The 23,063-nt window shown below is 38.6% G+C and overlaps 1 long non-coding RNA gene across 3 annotated transcripts; it reads left to right on the forward strand.

Annotated features, from left to right (window-relative positions):
- Positions 1 to 2,747: 2,747 nt before the first annotated feature.
- Positions 2,748 to 22,437, forward strand: LOC139637046 (uncharacterized). Of its 3 annotated transcripts, none has more exons than XR_011694517.1 (5): positions 2,748 to 6,057; positions 6,681 to 6,745; positions 8,930 to 9,041; positions 21,295 to 21,396; positions 22,292 to 22,437. It is a non-coding gene; the product is annotated as an uncharacterized lncRNA (long non-coding RNA). The 3 variants fall into 3 exon arrangements; XR_011694515.1 differs by lacking the exon at positions 2,748 to 6,057 and adding an exon at positions 6,072 to 6,264; XR_011694516.1 differs by lacking the exon at positions 2,748 to 6,057 and adding an exon at positions 6,293 to 6,366.
- Positions 22,438 to 23,063: the final 626 nt, after the last annotated feature.

The raw sequence follows: 23,063 nt of genomic DNA on the forward strand, positions 1-23,063 counted from the left end.
TCAATGATTTAATTGTGAAGATCTGGGGACTGAAAGTGTTGTTTGGATTGTTCAAATCACAATTTGTCAAAAAAAATAGATAAAAGACAGACATGTAAGAGATGCTTTTCCCTTTCTATAAGCAGTTTTAAAGAAGGGCAGTGGTACTATGTGCTTCTTTGCTGACTTACTTCTTCAACAGTGCAAGTAGAGAAGCTAACAAGGCTACCAAGAAGTAGCCCACTTCAGTGTGACCTTCACCTTGCAGGTCGTTGCCATCCTTCCAGAGTCTCCTGGTTGAATAAAGTGTAAGTGACTTTGAGAAGTTTGTTTCCTGCTGAAAGTCAGTGTTGTTTTCTTTTAACTAAAGATAATTTCCTCACCTTGACCAATCACTTTCTGTGTCTACTTTCTCGCAATATAGGTGTGAGAACAGAAAATCCTCATGTGGGTCATTTTGTGATGACCCATGTAAAACTAACTGAGCTGATTGTTTGATGACCTTTATACCTATGTTGAGGCAATGATGTCATCCTTTCAGATCTCTGCAATTTCTTTGGTGAGTTAAGTTTTATAATTTCTGATACAAACAGTTGGTAGGAGTATAAAAATGAGACCCCCAACTATAATAAAAATGAGTTACCCTTCCATTGCATGCCTCCCATACCCAGTAAGAGCAGACTTTCAAAAATGATATCAGTGAAGAGCAAAGGTTTGACTACTTTAAGATCAGTCTATTAGTCAGCAGAAAATTTATCATTTTTGACAATCTTTTCAATGTTACATTCTAAATTACTTATCGAGCAAAAACATAATTTGTTCCATTTTCTCAAATGTGAGGATAGGCAGCTTTTTTCTGTTTTACTTCACTGTAAACTGACTGTCTTTGGCTTTTGAATTGCTGATGGGAAAAATCAAGCAATTTAAAGCAGTACCTTGGGCTCAGGGACATTGTAATGGCATCTATCACTATATTCTGACATTTTAATTGAGATTCAAAATGATAAATTGATGACTATGAAAAATAATTGACAGATGAACTGATAATGAAAATAATTAATTAATAATCACTAGTTGTAGCTGTAGTTTGATTCATATATGGTTTTATTTTAGACAGTGACCATAAAATCTTACTCATTCGTGTCTGCTATTGATCATAGTAATGATGACATCTCCACACATCCAAACCAAACCTTGAATAGTTTTCCAGGTTGCCAGTAGATGCAGGTCATTGATTGCCCACTGTGGAGCCGAGGTTCTAGCTGGCTCCTCACATAAATAAGGTTAACATGGTATTTCAACACCTCACCACTCACCAGCTTTTTCCTTTCTGCAATCCAGCATTTTCTATTTTACACTTGAGGCATTTAGCTGCCACTCTTATTCAGAGTGTATTAGCCTGGATGGAACAGCAGAGTGAGCTTCCGTTGCTGTATGACTGAAATAATAAGCAAGTAAAAATTAGAAATGCAAGGTTTAGCCTTGTACCGTTACCATGCAATTTTCTGTGTGGCTCTCCGTCGCAGTCATGTGAAGGGTGAAGTGCTTGGAAAAGAAAGATGAAGGATTTTTTTCTTAAAGAAAGTAAATGAAAAGGAGAACAAGGAAGATGTGATTTGGCGGGGAGAAGGTGATGTCATGTGTAGCTCAGAAAATAGGCTTTTATGGAAATGGAGAGTCACTTTGCACATCTGATTGGTGAGAGAAGATAGGTCTTCAACAAAAGACTATGTAGTGTGGAATAATTAACATGCTGGAGCTCAAAAAAGGAGCTTAGTAAAGGAGAGAAACCTTGTTTTGCCCATTGTTTAAGATGGCACACAACAATGACAGATGTGGGACAAAAAAACGTAAGCAAGGACTGCAACAGAGCTACATTTAAAGCCCCCACACACCCATGTTACACTCACACAGGTGCTCGTACTTCGTTTGACTGATAGACCTCTTTTCATTACTTTGTAGACACAACTGTGCTTGTTTGAAATCTCAGTCATGCTCTAACCCTTTTTTATCATTCTTAAGGCCTCAGTATGCTTCAAATAAACAAGGTCATACACCTTATTTTCATAAGAATCAATCTCTTACACTGTGGCTTTTGGGGGGATATTTCTATTTGTGCATGGAGGTGTATGCACCCCTGCACATGTCCAAGTCAACCATGATACACTCAGTACTGACAGAAGACAGAGATTGATTTGATTTGATTTGATTTGATTTGATGTAATCTTTATACGATTCACTGCAGCAATGCAAATGCTAATGTTAAATCTCCTAAACTAGTCCATAAGGGATTAATAGACCAACTGCAGCATATTTGTGACAATAGCTGTATAATGTGAAGACTGCATGGTCTAAAAAACAGTAAATGTGCATCAATAACATTACGTTGAGTTTAGAGCAAAACTATAAGTAAAAGGTTCTATAAATGATTGACTGCCACTAGATGTTGAACTAGACCAGCATCTCAGGCCAAATCAAACGCTTCCTACAAACAAACGTCACCGGCCTCCTTTCGGCCCCAGCTCCCCCTGCCTTCTTGTTCTCAGCAAGGTGTTACAGAACCCAGGGAACGCGGCCACTAAACACACAACCCTAACCCTAACCCTAAGAAACACAGCTGAAAAAAGTTACCCTGTGAACACAAGAGCCGACGAAAATCAATCCAGCCACAACCATTACCCCGTGGTAACAAAGCTAGCGATAGCAACATTTGCTGAACAAATTCAGAATATCAGTAACAGCAAGTCAGCTCACCCTATCATGCCTTCTGAGTCAAGCTGGAGTCTTTAAGCAGCTCATAATTATCTCCATCTCTGTAAAACCAAATGAGTGTTGGCTCCATGGTCAGACTGGGAAAGAAAGCCTTGGATTGATCTGCAGGGACCAGGCTGCAGAAATATCTGGACATAGAAAATGGTTGTTTTCTACTATATTGATATTTAAAATCTAGTTTGCAGAAGTGTTAACATGATTACAGTCAATATTAAACAGTATTGCTGACTATTGTCACAAATATATTATGCAGAGGTAAGAGTACAATACTGTCTTCTATAGAGACAAAATAAGGTATAAACTCTTGTAAACATGATAAATATTAGTTTTGGCTGAAAATGTGTGAATTTGAATTTCCATGCAAGCCTGGGATAAGCGCTGGAAGCATTAGCGATTATAATATTAATATAGTATAGTATCATATAATATATAATATTAGTATAAACAGCTAGCTTTAAGGGTCATTTAGAGTCCCTAAAGCCAGGTAAAATGTTTAGTTAATGTAGACCAACCCTAGCTGTTCATGGGATGTTATTTAATAGTGTTGAGTGTGACAATGTTTTGTGTATAGAGACTGTAAAGTATTGCTAGTACAGAGGCAGTAAGCTAGCAGAGTTAAACCTGTCAGCTAGCAGATCTAGGTAAACTGGCTAAAAGTTATTGCAGTGATTGCAGTTTTCAGTGATAATGCAAAGTTTTCCATCTGTAAAACAGATCTGTAAAGAGTTTTGTTAAAGGAGTTGTACTCATACAGATATGAAAATATTAAAAACATTTTGTGTGTTTAGTACATTTGCAGATGGTATTAAGTTTGTGCACATATGTAAATGTTTGCTGTCATGCACTCAGTATTCAGTATTCAGTATTATATAAGGTTTGGAGCAAAACCATAAGTTAGGGCGATTACAGTTCAGAGTAGAGGTTGATAAACACAGAGTTAATGCCAGACAAAGATATGAATAGTGTTCGGACTACAGTCATAAATATGTTTTGCACAGGTCGTACCTTGTCCATGCAGATGGTTAGAAGAATCTTTGAGGATTCTGCAAATGCCCTCAGAACAGCGGTAAGTGTATTTAAATGACCGAGTGTTTTTCAAACACTGCCAGTTAATTATCTTTTAGAGAAACCAGTGGTTACCTCTGTGACCTAATATATGCTAATACATGTGAGGCACAAAGAGGAGCTAGGGTAACCCTGTAATTAAATGTGCTTCACCAGTCTGTAACAGCTCAGGTCGCTTTTGGGGGAGCTAAGCCCCCCCTTAGCTCCACCATAATTCAAACGCAGTTTCAGGTATTGTTAGATGATCCGACAAGCATTTACTTTGAAGCTGGGTGGCCTATACAGACCTTTTTTCACTGCAGACATTTCAAACCTGTCAAACAGAGGTGTAACCAATACTATTAACTGTGTCAACATTTCATTTATATGTTTAAATTCCAGAGCTCTCTTATAGACTTTTTTTCACAACAGACAATTTGGCATGCCATAGCAGGGAAGGCACAGGTGTGCCTGATAACATTAAAAACGGCTGCCGTGGTGTTGTGCATACTGACATAGCTTACTTGAAGCTGTTACAGCTCTGCTTTTCCCACTATGACAAGTCAAAACGTCTGCGACTGAGACACGGGAACGGACTCATCATTAATGATATTGTTTCCCCCTGTGCTTTTCCTGCAAATAAGGAGTCAAAACATCTAACGTAAAAAAGTTAGCACATGTTAGCACATGGAGTTTGGTGTCATCACATAATTCCCAGTATAGCTCCATCAAACTTCAACCTGAGAAGACGTCAAATCAGCCAGAATAAGTGAGAACACCTGCGTGGGTGTGCACATTTCAGATCACACGATAGCCTTTTAAAGGAAGATTTGGTGAAAGTGAATGTTTTTCATAGTTAGAAATCTCATGGATAGCTGTATTTTATTTCTACGTGCAGTGTGAAGATATCACATTGAAGCCCAAATGGTACAGTACATGCAGGTAATTTTCACCTTCTCACAGGGCCATGTGGATATACAAAGTGTGTTTCATTGACATCTCCCTTACTGTCTCATTAGTGTTGTACCTGATTGGGTAGGACAACTTACAAGAAATTGGAAAAGCAGGAGAAGGAGGTCAGGCACATAAAGAATTTAAGACTTAGATATCTCCCACTTGATGAGAAGAAGACTGCAACATCACTAATAGTTAGCCAAAAAGAGAACCCAAAATAAATTCAAATGAAATCCATAGTGTGTATTGAAGCTATACACAGTTTTTGTTCCTGGTTCCACCTTGGTAAAAAAAATCTCACAAATATAATTAAACGAAAGAGGCTAATTTAGGCTGTTTATCTGGTGTGACTACAAGGTTGCTACAAGGCAGCTGCAACCTTGGAATAATGAGCGAATTTTTTCCTGTTCTGGTGACATTGTGTGAATGCAGCATTATCCTCTATATTTAAAGGGAGATTAAATTTCTTATCTACGAATATTAACTCTATTTGCCAAGTCTGCGTGCTTTGTTCAACTTTGTCCAACTCTGCTTGGTCTGGCAATTAAATCACTGCTGCACCGTGACTCTTGCCGTATGGAGAAATTGTTTTTCTAATGTGTATTATCACACTACCAGACAACAAACTGTGGTCTCATTCTCACAAACTCATCACTCTGATCAATATTGATCTATTGCCCATATGAGAGCCGTGACATCACAGCCTTTTTTAAGGGCAGAGTGCAGGAAAACGCAGTTGAACAGAGAAGAAAATTTGACCGTCCTGTAACTGTCCTGTCAGTGCTGCTGCACCGCGTCATAAATCAGTCCCCTGTTCACTCATTCACTACTCCCTATATAATGGACACTTAATAGTTTACTCTATAGGGGGCAGTAAATTGAAATTTTGGACACTGATGGATCATCTTCCTTTTGGTTGCATGACTCTAATTTTCCCAACTATAAATGTGTCACTTTGCTTTGTGGGGGATATTAGCAGAAGGTAGTGTACATGCCATTGACTTGTTCCACCACGGGGATTTTTAGGGCACTACAGAGCATAAATTTCACACTTGGATGTTAGACACTCAAATAAAATAACTGACAGTGACTATAGTACACCATGTAGTATTTAGGGAGTGATTTTGGACACAGTAGAGTTTCTTTGACCTCAGATAATGACCAGCAAAGCACCACCAGGCAGCAACTTGAGCTGAGTCTAATCAGCCAGGATTGAAAATACCTGTGTGCAAAGCCTTTAATATTAAATGGGCTTTAATAAAGGGTCCCTTACACAATGGCTTTTTCAAGCAACAGGTTGGATTTGAGGTAATTTTGCTCTTTTCTATTTTCTTTCTAAGAGTTAGACGTTTTTTAAAAGTGTGGTTTAGTCTCATGGTGAGTTTTATTATGTCTCTGTGCAAAGCACTCTGAAGGGTTAGACACCTGCAGGAATCATGCTTAAATCCACACGGCTTCGACTGATTTCCACTGATTAGAGCATTTCCCAGGACAACGTGGGCATGTGCAAAACAGGTGTGATTGACATCTACCTGACTGGATTGTGATTTAAAAGCAGACGATTAAGAGCCCATCACAGAAGTTTGTCTGTTCATCGGCGAGCGTGTTTCATTTACAGTAACTTAACATTATTTATATATCATGTAGAGACAAAGCTGACCATTTGAAAGTGCACTTTGTGGCTTTGGTGTAGTATTTCATGTCTTTCGACCATAAAATATAGTTTTAAAAGATTTTTTCTTTAAAACTGAATTCTTACTATTCTCATTTACAGGCATACTTACTGTATACTTGAACTATTTATTTCTGCTGCATTTATGTGAAGTGAAAAATAGTTTTGCAACCTAAAATTGCTCTATAACAGTATTTTGAGTAATAATGACTAATTTGTTAGGTTGTTTTTGACACCTGTGCCATTTTCCTTTATTTAGGGTTTCTGGCAGCTGTATATTGTCCAGCTGAGTATGTGCTGAAAAGGGGATACCATGCATAAGGGGTAAGGACAGTAAACGATAATAAAGACAAAAAGTAATACATAGGAAGGCTTAACAGTAAATTTTCTCTGTAATGTGTTGTTGGTGATTCTTAATTGTTCAAATTTCAGTCTTATATAATGTCCATTTTCCTGTTATTTTAGATGAGGCAGCCTAATGGATATAGATTGTAAACCCACTGGCCCACCCACACAGGTGTCTTCACTTATTTTGACTGATTGGACCTCCTGCCTCTCTGGGCTTGTTAAATAAAAAAACCTGTTTGTTGTGGCACATGTTAGGGAGGGATAATTTACACCTTTATCAATCTTAGTCTTGCATAGATCAGGTATTTTCAGGCATAGCTTCACCCAATTAAAGCAGGACAGAATTACTGATTTTACATCAGTAACATGTCAATCTTACTTGACAGAGCTCGTTGCTACAGTAGTTGAAATAACTTCAACGTAGGAGGAGGACTTAAGCAAGACAACAAATGTTCAAGGATCCAAAAATAGAAGTTCCCTTGTTTCACGTTTCACTCTTGAATTCACTTTATTAGTTAGGTCACGTTGGCTAAATTGTGGTGTTAATAACCCCAAGATTGAAGTTTTAACTCCTTTACCTGCAAACAGCTGTGCTCACTGTATTAAAACGACATTAGGTGGTTTTCCACTGTCCTGTTTATGTGTGCACCTGAGTCAACCTGAGTTGAGAAGCTGGAAATCACAAAAAAGTTTTTTAGTTGGCTGAGGTGGAAAAGTGGGTGTATCAACAAAAGCAAAATGCAACAAGGCGCAATGGAAACAGACTCGGTGAATAAATTATGACACATTCACGTATCAGACAGAAAACGAAAGAAAACCTCAGATGAGTGTGGAGCGTTAATGAAACAAACATAAAAGGCATATTTCCATCGTTTGAGGTTTGACTGGCACTCTTCTTTGCTTCATCTTGTTCCACCCTCTTCTCCTCAATGGTTTTAATGGCACTCGACTAGAGAATTAGTGCCACCAACTGTTTCTTGATGAATTACCTCTTAATATTTGCATCACAGCAGTGCATGGAAATGTGCATTCCTTTGCATTATCTTTTGCCAAATTTCTCAAAATTCTGGTAAAATGTTCAGCCACATTTGGCAACTAATAATGTCAGTACAACTGGATATTGTATTGCAAGGTCAGATATTTTGGTTGTCACACAATAAAGAGAAAGAGAACTTAAATTAACAATGGCGTGTGTTTCTGTAAGATCAGCAGCGTAAGTGGGTGCATGAGTAAGAAGTGTATGGGTGCAATGTTGTATAGTGATGGGTTGCTTTTTGTCATCTGTCCAGATGTCTTCAGACCTTTTGCTTCATCAAAAATGTGTTTTAGGACTTGCTTTAGGAAGTGCTACTAATAAAATTAACAATGGCTCCGTTTTATTCATATTCAAGTCCCAATAACCAATGATGCTGTGACAATGAACCAGGATGCACAAAACCAGGACTGAACTAGCTAAATGGTATTCAGTGTATTTTGATTATATACACCTGTGCTTTGTTCTACTGTGATATGTCAAATGTCTCCTGTAAAAATGATCTGTTAGTAAGGCACCATTTGTGAGATATATACAGTATGAATAGACATACTTCAGTCTAAATTCTGAAACTGCAACTTTACATTAACTGACAAATTCTGTAGCCAAACCAAATTAAATTAGAAACAGCTGAGCGTTGTTTTAACACGAGCAACTAAACTAGAGCAACTAAAAAGGAGATGTGTTAGAATGTGTTAGGGTGTTAGAAATAAAGACCTTCCCTCAAATAAAAGTCTTTTACGATCTGCTGAGTTGAAGTAAATAAAAGGTAAACTATTGTGGATCCCAGACGGAGGCTGAGGTCTGTGTGAGAAAAAAAAATATGATATTCTGTCTCTTCTAACTCCCTCTCTGAACAATCATTTTACAGTAAATAGAGCTGAAATCACAGCACAGTCCTTGTCTTTAATTTATGTTTGGTGATTTTGTCTGACAGCATCGTGGGTCCAGCCATATACTACTAGGTTTTGACCTAGTCTTGTTAAAATGGTAGTTCAACCTGACCAAAATGCCCAAAACAATTTGGTGTGGTTCCTGTAGTACTTGGCAGCATGTGACTAGTCTGAAACTGTCACACTGTCTTGGCTAATCCAGAAAATTGAGAAGCTTGTTTTTGTAACCCTCAGGTCCCTGCAGTGGGAGAGAGGCATGGAGACACATGGGCAGAAAACGTGGATCAGAGGGAGGTGAGCGAGGGGAGATGAATAGGTGGAAAGACACCTGAAGGAGAGACAGAAGGTGAGGTGGACAAATGACATTTTTATTTTCACCTCAGAGACGGAGAGATGGGACAGCTGGCTCCTCAGACACAGACACACACACACACACACACACACACACACACTTTCCTCCATCTTTCCATCCGTTAATATTCAGCTGAGATCACGTTGAGCGCAAAGCAAAGAGATCATGATTTTTGCATAATGGATGTATTTGTGACACTGTTGGTGAGACTGTAAGTTTGATTAGTTCTCTCTACATTTTTCTACATCACTGTGTCACTAAAACACTGCTTACTACACACACACACACACACACACACACACACACACATTCATGCACATACACATACACACAGGATTGAAGGCTAAGACAACAAAAATGCTATTTCAGATAGTGAAGGCACAAAACACTTACCCCACACACACACACACACACACACACACACACACAGAAATACGCATCCACACAAACATTAACATGCATGTGTATGTGGGTGTGTGTGAGTGTATGTAATGAGGAAAACTGCCATTTGGGAAAACCAATTACTACAGGTAAATAATATAACCCATCGCCCCTTCAGCCAAACAATGAATTTATAAGGAGACTCTTACACACACTCGTGCACACACAGACTCTTACACACTCGTGCATGCAAACACACACAGTGGTTTTGGTAAATTTAGAGTACACTGCATTGACTCACAACCGTTCATTACCCTTACGACAATCCTAAATTTTACCTTGGAAAATTAACCTCAAGCCCCCATGTCTCTATCTCTACAATCTGCCATTTTGTCAATGAGGATCAGTAAATATTGTGTGCTATATGGTTTTCTTGTAAGTCCTCTCAAGTTTAGATAAAACTCATCGCGTGCACACATACACACATTTCCCCCTGAGACTGAGTGTAATTATGAGGTTGGCCTGGAATGGTTTGATAACTAATAAAACTGAGATTTCTGGGGAAAATAAGGAAGAGAAAATTAAAGTGTTGGAGTGTACAAATTCTAATTAAAATAATGTAGAGTTTATGGTGTGCAGGACACAGAGCGAGAGGAGAGGGGAAGGGGAGGGGAGGGAGAGCAGGAAATGAAGAAGTATTGGCATTAGAGCATGAAGGGAGAGGGGAGGGACGCAGTGGGTGAGGAAGGTGGGTTATCATATTTTCACAGGAATTTCCTCATTTAAAATCTTCATTAGGTGCTCCCTCACTTTATATTTGTTCTCGGCTCCTCCATCACACCACCGCAGCCTCTGGTCCTTGGCTGTGTGGAGCGATATACTCTGCCTCATTGTGCGTGTGTGTGTGGGTGTGCGTGCACACACACATGCGACAGTGTGAGACAGAGTGAGCAAAGCCTGCATGTCCAAGTCCGTGTGCATGCTGGCTCCTGATTATCCTTTGAGTTTATTAATTACAACTCTTTGTCATTCATCCAGGTTCTATCAGTCGCCGAACAGAACACTCTTTCCTCCTCTCTGTCATCTTTTTCTTTAGTTTCATTACGTTTCTGTCCCCACTCCTCCTGCCCCTCCCGCTCCTCCCTTTCTCACTAGAGGAGCAGACACCAGTTTTGCATCAAAGAACAAGAGACTTTAGCGCCTGAACAAACAATTTGCTTTTCTCCACAGTCTATCTCTTGCAGCTGTCACTCCAGGACAAGCCTGTTGATTTGATCATCTTTTCTTCTCCGTAAATAGGCCTGTCTGGGTTTAATCGTTTAACACACATAGGCAGAGGTATAGATCTTAATCTTCCTAATCCTGGATTACGACTCCGCTATCAAACACTGTATGTGGGTGTGTGCTGGTGTGAGTTTGTCTGATATTTGAATGAGTGAGCATGTGGATCTTTTTGGGGCTTGTCGGTGTCACTTTTTATTCGTTGTTCTTTATTCTGATCCCCATTAGCTTCCACCAAGTGCTCTCTAGTCTCCCTGAGGTCCATATAAACTAAAAGGAAGCAATTTAAAGATCACACGGTGTCAATAGACCAAGAAGAGGAAGTGCAAACAGAAAATAACAGCACTGGTGGTTTATTCAAATGCTCAAAACTCCCTATGTTTACATTTTATTTCTAACAAGCGACCTTTGGTTGTTGTGCAAATAATGATGTAAAAGTAAAAAAATGTAAAAGTGGAAATAGTGTGACATAAGAACTCCACAAAGCCTCTCAGAGATGGATGGTGTACAGAGACTCGTTGGTTTATTTGAACCATGACCATAATCTTTCCAAATCTTAACCAAGAAGTTTTAATTACCTACAGTCAACCAAACATTGAAAAGTGACAGATCAGAAAACTAATTCATTAAGAAGACTGAGATGATTGATATATTCTAAACATTTCAATATAAGATATGTTGGATTTTACAAGAGAAAAAAATAATAGTAATAATAGACAGAAAACTAAGTGACAAACTGCCAAAAATGAACAATGTGCTGCACACCTAGTGGGCAGATATTTCAGATTCAGAAATATTCTTCAGGCATCAAATTCACAATATGACAACGTGTCTAAGATCTGAATATCTTTGTCTATTTTAAATATTAATATATAATTATCTCAGAAGTTTGTAAGTTAACTTCTGCAGCCAAACTGATGTTTTCTGCCTTGGCTCAATATGACAATGTGACATAAAAAAGGTCATTTAGGTTGAAGTCATGAGAAGTTTCACTATTTTAATGTAGTAAGTGCAGTTTTAATTATTATAAAATCACTGACAAAGGGCAAATGTTAAATCATTTCCAGTATATTACATCTGCTACTGTAATGAGATAACATGGACCTGATCTGGAACTAATTTTGTTTATTAACTATTTGTGGTGTAATTATCTCAGGTGTTTGTGATCCAGCTCTTTTTGACAGGTTGTTGCAGTCAGTGGCTCGAGTAGAAAGATGTTTTTTCATATGAACAAAAAAAAAGTCAGAAATGTTGCTTTTTCTATAAACTTAGTGCTGACAGAAATTGTTTCAGTGGCTTTCTGACAGAAAATGTACTTTTAAATCTATATTGTGTTGAATATTCCAGGCAGAGGAAGCTCTGCAGAGAACAGTACAGTTTGTGTGTGGACATGGCACAACAAGGTGTGCTGTGCTAACCTGATATATGACCAGTATATAATGTATGTGTAGTGTAGGCTAGTTTTTCACAGTGCAAGTGTGGCATATTATTTCCAAATGACTTTTTGCATAAATAACATAATTTATGCAAATTTTTATTTACCCTCCAGAGTTACCCATGAAACAACAATGAACTGATGTGCCTGCTTTCCGTTAGTGCATTTCCATGTGCAAATATGTGTGTGTTTTACCCACTAAATACAGTATGTAATGTAATGTGGTTGTATATTTGTATGGATGAAATGTGATGGTATTTGTTTTCATTTAGAGCTCTGACATTTTCATTTTTGAGAGCTGAACAAATCAGTTTTCCCTTTTCTCTTGCAAACTTATCGACAGACAACCTAATATTCTACTTTACCAGCACCGTAAGAACGTTCTTTGTGCGCATTGTTGAAAAATTCAGTGTATGTGTGTGTGTGTGTGTCTATTTGTGTGGACCTGTGTGCCACATATTAACACACATATGACCTCTTTCCTCTGTCTGCTCCACGAAGGCTTCAGCTTTCCTGCATGACCGAACACACACAATGCAGCTGTCCAAGTAACCAAAACATACCCGTCCCTGACCCACATGTCTGTTGTTGGTGTCTGTCGCCAACCAGGCTACACACACTCAAACACACACATGCATAAACATCTAAGACACAGAGATGTCAGTGATGAAAACTGCTAAACCTGTGAGAACTGAGACTGTGCCAACATTGTACGACACACAGACAAATAGTTTTTAAATGGAAATGTTTTCAGTTTCAAGACAAATATTATATTAGAGCTGCAGCTAATGATTATTTGCAACATTGATTAATCTGCTGAATATTTTTTCAACAAATTGTTTAGTCTATGTTGATGTGAGAGGGGGTGCCCGAAGTCCAAACCCCAGAATCCCTTGCATATTCTTATTTTTCTATCAATCAACTAATTGATTGAGCGACTAATCACTTCAGCTCTATACTTTATATTCAAGACACAAAATAACTATACCTCAGGCACTGTGAACTCCTAACTTGAAGTCAGTTTGCTCTGCAGCAAAGTGACTAAAAGTTTTTTGGTATAAATACAAATAAATGGTCTCTTTACACCCATCTTTGTTGCCTGTCACACACTTGAGGATCAGCGGGTCGATGTTGAACCCAATTTGTCTCCTGATAATCACCAAAGTGACCCAATTTCAGGCAGGTCTTAAGTGATTATCTTCACAGATGATCTTAACTTTCCAGACACAAATGCAGACCAGTCTTGACCACACAGAATTCAAATTGTGCTCATTAAAATGTAAACTAGTTAACAATTTGAAATCCTGTGCTATGAGAGTAATACAAGCTGCCTCAATGCAATTCATCCTTGATGTTAATTGTGCTGTTCCTGGAGGTTTCAGTCACATCATCTGTTGTTCATCAGCAGATGTCCAGCTGTACTGGAACTGTGGATATTCAAACCTCAATTTTGTTTAGATGACACCTGGATAATCATCTCCACTTACTGTTAAACATCATGTGAACAAATGACAATAACAGAATTGTGGATATTTCTCACTTTGCTCTGATGGTCTGAAGAACTCGCTGCTGTTCTGCTGCAAAATTATTTTACCGAGTGTCTAATTGTCGTTAGAGATTGTATAAGCTACAACACACTTTTAGGTTTTCTGGGAGATTTAAAAAAGTGTGGTATAATGTTATGATACTGAAGGAGACAGAGCGCAACTCTGACAGGCCCAGGCCCAATTTAACCCCTGTGAGCCACTGATGCAGTGAGGTAGGTAGACAAGATGCTCAGCTGCGTCAGACCCTCCCAAATCCCCCCGTAATGCGAACCCTGATATTGTAGCATGTTTGGTGATATTTGAGCACAGGAGATTGTCATTGGTCAAAATAAAAATGTTAACAATTCTAGATTTATAGTAAGAGGGTGAAGGGCATGTGAATTGTGTTCAAATTGTTTAAAATTAAGTAAATATGACTTGATCATCCTCTGTTGAGTTTTCAATTGTTGTTGTTCATGTCCAATCAATCAATACATTAACAAATCAATCAATATTTTGTCTTATTTTAAAGAAGGCCTACAATTAAAAAAAGAAGATTAAAAAAATCTTTGCTGAACTCAAATAAGTGTTTTTGTTTTTCAGCAACTTGTTTATAGATTTGAAATCATGTAGTTATATTTTGTTTATTCAGGTTACCCTTGAAAATTAATTCTTAAACGCAGTGAGAGAGACCTGTTCAAATAAATAGTACATGAACAAAATAATTCTTCAACGATCAATAACCAGTGACTGGAGGCTCTTTTCACTCTTTTCATGTGCGATGTTCTGTTGTAGTCACGTATTGTTGAGTGAGGCCCTGATGACTGGAGAACAAAAACCGGTCTAATGTAACATTTTATGTGGGGATTGTATTTACACCCAGCAGAGTTTACCCAGCATCCTTTAAGGTGCTACTTTCTGTGAACTAGTTGTTCCATATCATTGTGCTCCTGAAAATCTGTTCTTATCAGACCTCTTTATTATGACTCCCTCACTTGCTGTGTTATTTTTAATAATATATACACTATTCTAATGAAGACTGAACACTGCATTCACACTTTGTTGTTCTTTAACCTCCTCCACATGTTTCAGTTGTAAATATATGATATATACTCAGTGCATATTGGATGTATTTACATGTGTACTTATATGTAGATGCTACAATTATAATTTAAAGTCCTAGGGTGCATGTAAGTAGGCGGCTTTTTAAAAAAGATTGGTATTCCTTCAGTTTCTGTCAGGGGAATCAAACAAGCAAACAAATGAACAGACTCTGATATTATGTCAAGGGGAGGACCCCTGCTGCTGGTATGATAAGTTTGCTGGAGGGAGTTGCAAAAGACTGGAAGTTATCATGTCTGCGTAAAAGATCTAATTGGTTGATACTTTCTGTTATACAAACTACTTAGTTAGGTGGTTTGATCGTGCTTTGGGTTAAAATAAGCACTCCTTTAAGATTAGAAGATTTGAGTTGTCATGGTTACAATAATAACAGTGTGGCTATGTTTGTCAAGCTCTCATGGATAAAAGAAACAACATTACCTGCTAGTTTCACACGGGAATCAAACCCTGGTCTCCTGTAGTTTGTTAACCCATCGATCCTCCTCCCAGCGCAGACCACCTAACAACAAAATGTAACCATGGGTCATAATAACCTGCTGCACAGACGAGGAGGACAGTCCCGGCTGCACTGTGAGCGCCAATTCACTCTGAAAGACCAGCAGCCAACAGGGAATCTCGAACACTCAACTGACTGGTGGTGTAACTCCACCATTCAGTTTATAGGGCTGGCCCCGCTGTTGCAGAGAGCAACAGAGCCATAACAACCAGCTCCCTTCAAAGAGCCATCATTTCCCTCACTACACGCCGTTGGCTGGTTTGATGGTACAGAGCAGCAGGTTCATGTCTGTCTCTGAGTTTAAGCTGCAAACATTCAGATGGCGACAGACAGAAGCTCAGAGTCTGTCTGCCAGTCAGTATGTCCACTCACCGCACTCTCTCTTTTTCTCTGTTCATGTTTTAATTAGTTAATTAGTGCTGGAGCGTCATGATGACTTTTGTCAGGCAGCTTCAGGCTTTATTTGTAAACACCACCCTGAGGACTCCACAAACCAAACACACACACATGCACACTTACACACACATACACACCCAAACACACACTCTCACACACATAAGCATCAAATTAACATTTAGAAAGAAAAATATCAACAAAACCAGGACAAGAGAGCATGGTGCTGAGCCAAAGTCTTCAAAGACAACTTCTGACAGAATTCTTGATGAGTCAGAATAAAACAACATGAAAATGAGAGTAAAAGCAGAAAAACAAGAAAACATCATTCTCTCTCTCCCTCTGTGTATGTGTGTGTCATCCCCAGCTTTCATGTTCACGACTATGTCAACAGAAAATAGCAGAGAGATTATTCTTTTCTATTTTTTGTGATTAGCCACTTAATTATTGAAGCTGTATATGTGTGAACGTGTCTGTGTGTGTGTTCTTTTCTCTGCTGAAGACGCACTTCATTTTTATCTTTTTGGATTGAACAGCTCTGCTTTTACATTTACTTATTGTGTTCTCCACTTGTGTTTTGTTATAAAATGGCCAGCAATTTGATTTGTGAAAGACACAAAACGAGGCTGTTAAGGATTGACTTTCATTGTTCATAAAAAAAGATCATGTCAAGAAAAAGCAGCCTGTGGCGGCCCGGTAGTCGAGTGGTTAGGGCGTGTACCATGTGAGCACAAGACGCTCTTAGCAGGCAGTCGCCGGTTTGACTCCCGACCGGCTCGACTCTTTCCTGCATGTCATTCCCCTCTCTCTCTACCCCCTTTCCCGTCAGTCTCTACTACACTATAATAAAGGCAAAAAGCCCAAAATAATAATGAAAAAAAACACAAAAAAAAGCAGCTTGTGTATGATGAAACAATATGGGAGGCAAACCTTAATGTTAGGGTTAAACACTAGAAAAAGATGAACAGATGCTACAGGAGCAGAATGAGAAACAAAGTGACTACAAATTCAGCCTCGAAAATTAACCTCAAGGCACAATACACATACACTGCGTAACCTGAACAGTAGAAACACCTGGCAGTGAACTGCAGGTCAACAGCCTCAAGATGAATGCTACGTTTACAGACTAGTTCAGCATTTTGGGAAACTGCCTGTTCACTTTATTGCTGAGAGAAAAGACTCTCCCGCTCTAACGTCTGTCCATTATACCCGCAATATCAACACCTCGAAAGCTCATTATTTAAACATTATACACATCGGCCTGAAGCAGGAGGAGCAAATGCATTCAGGGCGTGTCCATATCACTTTTGCTATTTTAACAGCAGAAAAAACTGTCGCTGCGTCAAGTGCATGGTTCAAAAAGGTTTGACTCTTAATTATTCATGAGAGTGTCTTGGGTGTAACATCCAGTAGACCAATCACAGTGCTATCTCCCGTCCCCTTTAAAAGCCAGGCGCACTTGTACCTTGGTGGATTGCTATTATAATTGAGTCCACATTGTGGTGTTGATGTTTTAGGCGCCATCAGTTTGATGGTTTGGTGCTTCTAAAATTTTGTGCACCTCTAGATAGACATATAGTTAGATATATTCAGATTGTCCAGTAGCTTGTATGTGAAAGAATAATATAACAGAGCTAAATTATAATATAATACAACAATGTCTGGTGTAATTTGCCAATTTTAAAGAAAATATTTTTACATGATTATGTTCTAAAACCATGTAGTGTGTATTTGACAGGGGACCACAATGATGAGTATCATAATATATTAGTTTTATGAGGACAGAAACATTGTTTATTAAAGGAGGCCATGTGGCCTGAGGCTGTTTTTCATTGTTTTTGGCCCTTAGGAAACAGAATGTCCCCACACATACAAAGATGCATCCATTTGTGTGGCAACAGTTTGGGGAAGACTATTTCCTGTTTCAGCATGCCAGCGCCCACATGCAAAAGCGAGGTCTATAAAGATGTGGTTATCTGAGTTCGGTGTGGAAGAACACGACTGGCCTCAGCCTCATCCAACACCTTTGGGATGAATGTGATCCAGGTCTTATCAGCCAGCATCACTCTCTGACCTCACTCAGGCTCCTGTGGTGGGCGGCTTATCCCTGTAGCCAGGCTCCTGAATATTGCGGAAGGTCGTCCAAGAAGAATGGAGGTTCTTATAGCAGCAGATTAATTTTTCACGGTTTTGTAATGTGATTTTCAACACATTATATATGGGTATTGACATACCTCATCAAGTACTCTCAAACTGAGAAACTCTTCAATATTAATATTATCAAAAAAATAATTAATCTTGATACATTTGTTAAATAAATAACGGCTAGACCCAAGTACCTACTGAACATTTTCTAGTCCAGTTTGACAAGTGTTTCTTCTCTTTGTATGATCATGAAGAGTGGCCACGTCATCTTTAACATCATCATAACAGTCAATACATAAATGTCTTTTCAAAACCCTGCTCACTGCATTTAAAAAGTAATTTTCTGTTTATTTTTATTGAATTATTATTTCAATATCTTAACTCCTTCTACTTTTCCTTTCAGTGTTCGTCCCACCTATACCTGTCCTTCGTCAACCTGTGTATCCACGTTAGATTCATGAACATCGGCAAAACAGGAAGAACAGCAAAATCACACCAGATACGCTTCATAAATAATTAACATTTTTGTAGCGAGTGAAACCAGGTACAAACAAATAGTGCATAGGTCATTTTCAATTATTGAATTTATTGCAGTAGTGGTAAAATTGGATTTTATTTAGCTGCAATTGCCACAAGTTGAGCTATCCATGTTACAAGTGCGTTGACACTTTGCCAAGTGGGAGATATAATAGCTGTCAGAGGTTTTTTATATATCTGACTGGATGTTACTACTGTGAGACTGATGTGAAAGATTTTTCTACTTGCCTGTTTGTGATTAGAGTCTAAGATATATGACATGAATGCAGTATTATAACATCTTTTCTCCCATTGCTATTTGCTAGATAGATTTTCTGTTGTGCCATTGTTTGCCTGCCTGCTAGCTCATTACTTGTGCTGTTTTTGTTTTCACCTGCTTGCTTTCTTCCCATTTGGGTTTGTTTGCCTTCACTGTTTGACTGACTATTGCTGACCCTGATTCAAGACTCAGTTAACCTCATTCAACCACAGCTGCTCTGCCTGCAGCAACTCCTGCTTTTGAGTCCAAACATCGACTACCAGAATCGTTACACTGGTGCTCATCCAAAAATACAACACATTTCGTCACGGTCTGATGGATAAACTTATATAAATAAAAACTTATATAAATGTATATAATCTAACATAGAATTTTATAAAACTTAAAAATGTAGTAGAATCAGAAATGGAGAAGTGGAACTCAATGCTACACTAAGTGATACACCAGCATTAACCCTAACCCTGTCCCCCATCTCTTTTTTCCAAAGCAACCATCAGATCAAGACAGTGAAACAGCTGTTTCACTGATGAAAACAACTTCTCAAACATTATTTGGAATCTATTGTTGTTCTCCTTGTTGAAAGAATTGTAAATTTTCTGTAAAGTACACCTTTACTTTCCCAAACAAGTCAGTAAAAAGGTGAATTACTGGGCATTTTATTCTATCAACACACACAAACTGGATCACAGGTCGTTAATGTAAAGATTTGTTTTACAAGTAGTTTGTTAGGAATCACAGTCTCTGCTGCAATATCTCACACATACTATTAGTAATATGTGTGTGTGTGTGTGTGTGTGTGTGTTTGTGTGTGTGTGTGTTGTCCTCGTCTTGTTGTCTTTTTATGCTCTGTTGCCCCATCACTGGTGTCTGTTTCCAGCATTTGAGCACTTCGGCTTGACAACATGAAACCATTTTTAGCAATTTATATGCAAAGCAGAGAGGAGAAAACATCAGCTGCAATAATACACAGTAAGACAGGAAGAGATCTAATTGGACAGAAGGTTGTGGATGTGTGAGACTGCTTTGCAAACAGAAAGAAAGCGTGTGTGTGTGTGTGTGTGTGTGTGTGTGTGTGTGTGTGTGTGTGTGTGTGTGTGCCTGCATACACACACATGCAATTTAGACACAAACACAAGACACCTTGTGAGATCTGTTTAACAGAGGTTGAAGGTAAAGCTGATGCTCAGAGAAGTCTATTCGTCAGAGCTGAGCGGGGGCTCTGCAATTCCTCTCCTGTTTTTCCTATAAGCTGTTAAGAGTAGAGGAGGGGGAGGATTCTTCTGTGGAGGTTTAATACAGAAAGAGCGTGTGTGGCTTTCTGTAAGTGAAAGTTTAGGCGTGGATGTATGCACAGAAATGATAGGTACATACAGAAAATGCTCATATTTTGGGTGTATTTCAATATACAGTGAAAAACTATTAGCACCTCTCTTGATTTACTCTGTTTTTGTATAGATCTCATACATAGATACATAGTTTCCAATTCAAACAAAATTTGAAATAAAACGAAGGCAACCAGTTTTTAAATTCTGATTTTATTCATGAAAGCAAGTAGGTTATCCAACACCCATGTGAAAAAGTAATTGTCGCCCTAAACCTAGGGGCTGGTTTTGCCACCTTTAGCAGCAACAACTGCATATCGGCCCGCTCTTTCTATCCAGAACTGCTTTAATTCAGCCACACTGGAGGGTTTTCAAGGACGAGTCGTCTGCTTGAGATCCTGCCACAGCCCCTCATTGAGGTTAAATTCAGGACTTTGATGAGGCCACTGACAAACTTTAATTTAGTTTCTTTTGAGCCATTCAGGGGCAAACTTGCTCTTATGCTGTGGATCATTGTCTTGCTGCATAACCCAGTTGCTCTTGAGCTCCAATTCACGGACTGATGACCAGACATTCTCCCTAAGAAGTTTCTAATAAGGAGCAGAATTCATGTTTTCCTCAATTATGGCAAATCGCACAGGCCCTGAAGGCATCTACTCACCATCATGCTACCACCACCTTAGCTTATGGAATGGTCATGATTGGGTTAGCGTTGGGAAAAGATCGTGGTTGGGGTATATGTACTTCCTTAAGGTTAGACAACTCGTCATCATGGTAACAGTAATAAACACAAAGCAAAGGTTGTGGAAAGAAACAACGACAATTATTAGATTCAAATTAGGAAACAAACAACAATCTTCTATGCCATAGTCATGTGTTTTGTTGAAACATCCACGCCCCCCAACATGGACCAATCATTTAGTGACCCTGTAGTGGCAGCATTTACCTGCGATGGTGTACCAGACCTCTGTTGTCATGGTTACGATAATAAACACACAGTTAAGCTTATGGAAAGGTCAAAGTTTGGTCAGGTTTAGGCACGAAAACTGCTTGATCACATTTGGGAAAAGATTGTGGTTTGCTATGTTGCTACTTTCCTTAAGTTCAGAAAGAAACGAACAGCAGTCTCCCATCATCGTCAAAGTCATGTGTTTTTTCATTTCATCCATTTACCCCGACCTCCTCCAAACACTCACTTTGTCTACTTGTATACTATGTGACTTGACTCCCTCCTTTGCTCCTGTCCAAATCGCCTAACTATGTTTCGTAATAAGCGCAGACAGCCTATGAGGGGTGTTTTATTTATGGTCTCAATGTTCTTATTGTGAAATGCTTTTTGGTTTCCATCAGATGTAACAGGACCCCTGTCTTCTGCACAGTTCCACTTTCAACTCATCTGGCCATAGAAGATTTTGGGTTTGCACTGGTTTTTGCCACGCCACGTTCTCAGAGGTGAGAGAGGCCTCCAGGTCCATGGATGTTTTCCTTGACTCTTGAGTGACTTCCTGGATGAGCTGTTGATGTGCTCTTGGTTCACTACTGTGTTATCTCCATTTGGGCATAATGGCTCTCACTGTGTTTTTTTGGAGTCCCGGAGCATTAGAAACAGCTTTCTAACTCTTAATACATGTATTTCAGTCTCCTTCTTCCTCAGCTCTTGTGGAATTTCCTTTCAGCAGCTACACATCAGTGAAAAAGTTCTGTATTAATGATCAGTAGATTGGACAGGGCTGGCAGTAATCAGGCCGGGGTGTGTTGCTGCAGCTGAACCCAATTATCAATGCAGTTTGGTGGGATTTACTCATTACAAAGGCACATACTTTTTCACACATGCCCAGTTGGTGATGATTAAATTATAGGCTCCAATAAATCAACTTATCATTTAAAATCTGTATTTTGTGTTTACTGTGTATAAAAAATGTTTGAAGATCTAAAGCAATTTAGTATGATGTAGTATATTTAGTATGAGTGTTGATACAAACACACACACACACACACACACACACACACACACACACATATATATATATATATATATATATATATATATATATATATATATATATATATATATATATATATATATATATATACATACATATATACACATATATACATATATACATATATACATATATATATATATATAGTGAGGAGAAATGCTTTTCCACTGCACTGCATGCATACAGTACATTAGTGCTTGTTTATGTACGTATGTGAGATTGCAGATATGTGCAAAAATATTTATGTAGCTGTACAGTAGTAGTGGTAGCATTAATGACTGACCTTGTGCAGCTCACCACCATATAGATTTCCATAAAACATTTCACTTAATTTGTGTCTGCAGGCTCATCTGAATATTCTCCCTCCACAGTCAGTAAAACAAACACAACCATCTGTTAACCTGCGCTGAAGAAACCGCTCACCTCAGAGGGAAAACCCAGCAATTACACAGTCATCCAAATGTCAGAGATATTTACAGATTGTAGGATCACCAGCCAAATGGTTAGCTAACCCTTTCAGTCCAATTTCAGCATTCTCTCATATGTGTGATAATAAATAATATCCTGTTGGTAACCCAGAGTGCAGTCACTTGGTGACATGTCTTTTGGACAATGCTGTCCAAGCTGTTTTGGAGAAAGTTTGAGTAAAAGGTTTTTTAAGGATAGTGTTGGTTAACTGAAAACACCTCAACAATTTCAAACTGAACAATAAAGTGAATGGCAAGTGTGATTATCATAGCTACCTGCCATACTGCAGCTTATCTAGAGATCAAAGAAGATAAAAGAAGCAAGATATCTTCTTTTGTAGTTATGGCATCACATTAGAGACACAGATTGTTTGACTGAAGTAATTGAATTTCATCGTTTGTCAGAGAGTTGGTGAAGCAGTGAGGAGTACCAGCTTTGTGCTTCAACAGCACTTTAATTAACATGTTGAGCTACAAAATCCAACCCAAGATGAGGCAGTTCTTCTCCATTATACTACGACCCCTCTTTAAGGCAGGCTGGTTCTCTGCAGTGGCAGTGTGACAGTGATTCCCAACTTTTTCTTCTTCTTTTTTTTTTCTTTACTGGTGACCCCTTAAAATGAAGCAGTGTCTGCCTGCAACACCTCAT

Source organism: Trachinotus anak, unplaced genomic scaffold, assembly GCF_046630095.1.
Source record: "Trachinotus anak isolate AG129_WGS33_773 ecotype Australia unplaced genomic scaffold, CSIRO_AGI_Tana_v1 ptg000019l, whole genome shotgun sequence".
NCBI classification, from domain to species: Eukaryota; Metazoa; Chordata; class Actinopteri; order Carangiformes; family Carangidae; genus Trachinotus; species Trachinotus anak.